The 5,642-nt window shown below is 38.2% G+C and overlaps 1 pseudogene; it reads right to left on the reverse strand.

Moving 5' to 3' along the window:
- Positions 1-1,836: 1,836 nt before the first annotated feature.
- On the reverse strand, positions 1,837-2,749 carry LOC111150381 (annotated as a pseudogene).
- Positions 2,750-5,642: the final 2,893 nt, after the last annotated feature.

Genomic DNA, 5,642 nt, shown 5'->3' on the forward strand with positions numbered 1-5,642 from the left:
TACACACTCAATAGACGGAGATAGAGATATACACATATCTATGCATGCATATATACAGTATATATTACCTATATCAAAATATATCTAGTAGAAGTATTATAAATGATTTCCCAAGATAACTCCTAAATGTATAGATAATAAAGCCTATCATTAAATTTACCTAACCATTTATAATAAAATCTAAATCTCTAGCTCTCTAATGTTCTAAATTAACAGCTCCAAGCTGTCATTTTTATGTTCTTAACATTAAAAAATTATACTTTTGTCACAGAAAATTAGAAATACTGAGCATAGTTAAATATATTCACAATCCCAGTTTCTTTAATCCTGAACATTTAGCATATTCATCCCTGAATTTTTCTCCGTAAGCTTGGTATTGGTTGTTGCTCCTGTTTCTTCCTCCCTTTCTCCCCTCTCCTTCCTGCTGTCTCTTTCTTTTTTTTCTTTCTTTCTTCCCTTCATTCTCTAAGTTTGTTATGTTAAAAATGTGTTTTTAATTCTGTTTACAATATAGGTCTTAAAAAAAATAAAAGGAGTCTAGATATTTCAAGGCAAAACAAACTCAAAATCCACTCATGAGATATTACATATATCATGTGAAAGCAACAGTCTGATCTCTAGGTTATGAAAACTAGAATCAAAAAGTCACTACAAAGAAAATGTCCAACTTTCCTGCTTGGCAAAGTTTGGGTGCAATTCTGCAAAATGTTTAATAAGCTGAATTTTCCCCATTGTGTGTGTCACAAAATGACAAAACTGAAATCCATGCTGGACAGTTTCAATCTAAATCCATAGCTACACAAAACACCAGATACTACATTATACCTGTTAGTGTAACAATATTTTCTTAGAGAGTGGGAGGGAAGGCAAAGTGACTACAGAGAATGAAAATGTGGGGAGAAGAAATAGTGTCTACTAGATAGCATAAACTAATGGTGAAAAGAAAGCCTCAGTATATCTCCTAAGGGTGTTAAGACTATACTCCAACGTTGGAACATTAATTTAGACAGATAGAGGAAGGGGCACCTGGGTGGCTCAGTGGTTAAGTGTCTGCCTTCAACTTAAGTCATGATCTCAGGTCATGGTCTCAGGGTCCTGGGATTGAGCCCCACACCGGGCTCCTGCTTGGCGGGGAATGTGCTTCTCCCTCTCCCTCTGCCCCTCCCCCTGCTTGTGCTATCTCTCTCTCTGCCTCAAATAAATAAAATCTTTTAAAAAATTTTAAAAAGATGGGGTGCCTGGGTGGCTCAGTGGGTTAAGCCTCTGCCTTCAGCTCAGGTCATGATCTCAGGGTCCTGCGATCTAACCCTGCATTGGGCTCTCTGCTCTGCAAGGAGCCTGCTTCCCGCCCCACCCCCCTCCACCTGCCTTTCTACCTACTTGTGATCTCTGTCTATCAAATAAATAAAATCTTTTAAAAATTTTTAAAAAGAGGAAGAGTTTGAGTCATTGCAATTAAGCATGAAAAGTGCAAATATGATAGAATAAGCCCAATGGAGGATTCATAAAACATGTTTGGAAAAATCCGTTTTATTTGTCCAGATGAAGAAAGAGTAAGTTTATCAATATCTGACATGCTTCATGTACTGTTGTTAGCAAATTAATAATAGCACTCCTACCTCTGCACTTACTAATTAGGACTTCTGAACAAATGTGGATTATCCCAGGAAGTGAGGTCACCAAGTAAATCTAAACCATTTCTTTCAGTCATGTTAACCTTATCCACTCTATTCTACTTTATTTTTATTCTCCATTTTTTAGCACTTGAAGACAAGAGATTGAGTTGGCAGATACTGTTTATGGATCCCTGAAGTTGTTGACAGGTAAATCTCAGTTTTATTGAAACTTTGATAGTGAGAATGGGATTTGCAGACTGAGCAAGTGTATTGGAAAGGTCCATACTAGGTGCTTTGTGAGGGGCCAACAGAGAAGCCCCTTAGTTTCTAGTTGAGTTGTAATTTTCCTCATATAAAGTTGTTCATTTATTTCTGTTTTCTCATGTTCATTCAAAACAAGACTGTTAGCTTCTTTACTTGTTTTATTCCCTTCTGTTTGGTTTTCTTGAGACACTCTATTTTATTTGGTGAGGATGTCCTCTTGACTCCTACTACAGGAATAGGTTATTTTGCTGCTATATTCCTGAAGGTCTAGGTGGTTGGTTTACAAGGCATGTTGAAGACTGGACTCTAGGAACAGTAGGCTTCGGTCATGGAGAAATGGTTGGTTGTGTGGCACTTTGAGACATGTTTATACTTGACGTACACCCTGAAATTTCACTCACATTTACTTGTGGTACAGAAACTTCACTAGCCTGAGTGTTGGTCACAGATGTTGCTGTTACAATTGGAGCAGAACTGTTACTGTCCCAGGAGCTGTCAGGACAAGTCAGTGGACCTGTCTTCAGAGCACTAGAAGGTTAATGCATAGGCGTGAAGTTATCACTATCCACTGAGAAGTAGAGACTATGGTCACTCAGACATATCAATCTTACATCTTCTGTTGAATGATTTTACCTTTTCTGAGGCACATGATTAGATAGTCATTGAAGTTGATTTGTTTCTACATGTGCTACAGCAACTTTCGTGTAAACTTCAAATAGTTTGCTACTTATGGCATGCCTATAAACTGTATCTGTGAACAACTGAATATCATAGGGTAAAGTAACACTGAGATTATCAGAGTTTTTTTATTTTTTAGACACTAAGTTAATCACCTCTATAGTATGAAATTTTTTCATATTCTTTCTCATCCTCCTTTTCAATCTTACTGTGGGCCAGTTTTCTCCCTTCCCCTGGATGAAATTTCTGACATGACTTCTAGTTTTTCCAGTCCCTCCTAAACAATAATAAAAAAATTAATCTCTTTAAAGCACTGACAAGTTCAATATCATCTCATAATGACTCAACTCCAGTCTAGTGGTATAGTAGTGGTATTTCAATTGCCAAACTTTGATTCAGAGTTCAAGTTTTCTCCCTCCTGAGCACAGAGCTTCTTGAGTATTGGAAGCCCATAACAGGAAAGGACAGAAATAATAGTGTCTTATCTTCACTGTTTGTTGATTAGTATATGGCTGACCCTAGGGCGATGGTGAAAAGGACATGAGCTTAAGTGGCTAGACCAGTTGGAATCTGGTGTTGGGGCACTTTGGCGATAGTCTTTCCTTCCCAAGGGGTACATTTACAGGGTTCTTAGCAATTTTCCTGTTGGAGACCTCCCACTGCAACTCCTTGGTGGGAGGAATGCTTTTTGACTGGCTGGCTATATCCAAATTCACCCTTGGCCTCTGGGCTTTCAGCTCTTTATAACTGGGGTCCCTACGTATCTCCAATCGGTTGTCTAGGTCAGAGTTAATATTGATAAACCCAGATTGGATCCCTTTTTCCAAGTTCATATTTGGTCTCCGGGAAACTGCTCCTCTGCTCAACCTTTGTTGGAAGAGGAGCTGGCTCCCGGGACAACCCTCTCCACTCTGCCAGCAGAGTGAGGGACAGTACCAGCCAGAGAGCTTGCCTTTAGAACTAGTAGGCAGAAGTCAGAGCTTTTCCTCTTGTTCCTTGAGCTCTTGCAAACACACTTAAAGATTTTCTTATCGATCTCAAAGCTCCTATCACTTGAGTTGAGGGAAGGTGAAGCACAGCACAATTAAATATTTCTTGAAATAAATCCTCTCACCACTACCCTCCAAAATGAAAAAGAAAATACCAAGTGTTAGTAAAGATGGGGAGCCCCTGGAACTCTCATATACTACTGGTAGAAGTATAAATTGGTGTAATAACTAGAAAATGCTTTGGCATTATATACTCTAGCCGAACATATCTAATCTCTGTGACCTAGCAATTCCACTCTTGAGGCATATATCTAGCAGACAAGCAAGCATATGTTTGACAAAAGTATATTCATAGAAGCTTTATGTTCTACATACATACACAACAACACACACAAATATATCAAAAACACAATATTGAGCAGATGAATCCAGGCACAAAAGTATATATACTGTGTGACACTATATAAAATCCTCAACATAGGTCAAGTTACTCTATGTTATGATAACAGTCAACAATGGTGAGGAGATTGGCTGGAAGAAGCTGGAAGAAGGAATCCGTGGCACTGGTAATATTCTGTTCCCTGATCTGGTGCTAGCGTTCTGCACAAGTTTAGTTTCATAAGATTTTATTGAGCTGAACGCTTAACAATAAATGCACTTCTCTTTTGAATGTAATACTTGAGTAAGAACTATAAAGCAAAATAATACCAAAACAAGCCAACAAAAATGAAATTAACTGTCTTGACTTTTTAATCTCACCCTCTTATCTGAAAGGAGATAGGTGATCTGTTAATTGTGTAACACTCAGCATTGGGCCACCCTCTTTGCAAATCCTGCATAGATGAGCCAGCCCCTTGGCTTAGATCGAGTGGTTACCAGGCAACTATTGTTCTCTTCTCAGCCTTTGTGGCCTCTTTCTGAGCCTACAGGAAGAACTGCATTTATCATCCTGTGACATAAATGGTATGCTTGGTACAAAGCTATCAGAAACTTAGGGACCCAAAGGAAGGCTCTGCACATGCTCATTGGCACAGACTGCAGGTCACAAGGTGCCCAAAGCCTTAAAACAATAAAACCTTACCAAAGGGGACCTGAAATGACAATGTTTCTACGTTAGCCTCAAGGGTTACAATTCTAGACTCAATTCTGCCAAGATCTTTTGCTAATATCTCTATTAATTCATATGGGTTATGGATTGACACAATGATGAAACAATTGGGAGGGCTTTGTGGAAAATGCGTCAGAGGGGAAAAGAGATTTATGCCTTTAGCCTTTGTTAATTCTTTTATCATGATGTAGACAGGCTCTCTGAAATGAGCAAATATTTAAGGTTCTTTGAGTCTGGTTGTTCTTTCTCATGTCCACATACATACTCTGGACCCAAAAGAGGCTGCACTGATTCAAGCAGTGCCCAACTATCAGGAGATTTGGATAGACTCTCTGAAACTGAATTACTAGTCACAGGCATGAAGATTTTCATGTTTCAAGATGCACACTGACAGATTCCTTTCTATTTGGCAATGTCACTAGCAACACACAGTATTATCAAATTTCCCAAATCTCTATTGACACTGGGTAATATTATTTACTTAAGTATCTGCATATATTATATGTGTATATGCATATATGCATATATGTACATGCACCCACATATCTGTGATGGAACTTTCATAGGTGGAAATGGCCTTCCTGACATTTTAAATTTAAAGAGAGAGAAAGCATATTGGCCATCATTTTACCTCCTACTTTTTAGGAAAAATCTTTTCAGCACAAAATGACCATTTTATTGAGTTGCTGTTATTCTAACAAAATGTAAAACTGAGCTTCTGATCAATCTCTAGCAAAGAAACTCTATAAAGGAACAAAAAGACAGTGGTCTCAGCTTCCTCAATTAGTTTAAAAATTGACAATTACATTAATCTCAGGGGACCTTGGTAGATACTATCTGAAATGGTATTCATTCTTTTGTTCAGAGCATTGTCTAGTGCCAAGCTAATGCCAAAGTAAATTATTAGCCATTATTTTTCTCTCTTTCTATAGCTGGAATATGGAACAATTCCTGCAGGGGTTTTTTTTGGGGTGGTATGTAGTTTAT

Source organism: Enhydra lutris, unplaced genomic scaffold, assembly GCF_002288905.1.
Source record: "Enhydra lutris kenyoni isolate GAN:26980312 unplaced genomic scaffold, ASM228890v2 scaffoldscaffold23, whole genome shotgun sequence".
In the NCBI taxonomy this organism is placed as follows: Eukaryota; Metazoa; Chordata; class Mammalia; order Carnivora; family Mustelidae; genus Enhydra; species Enhydra lutris.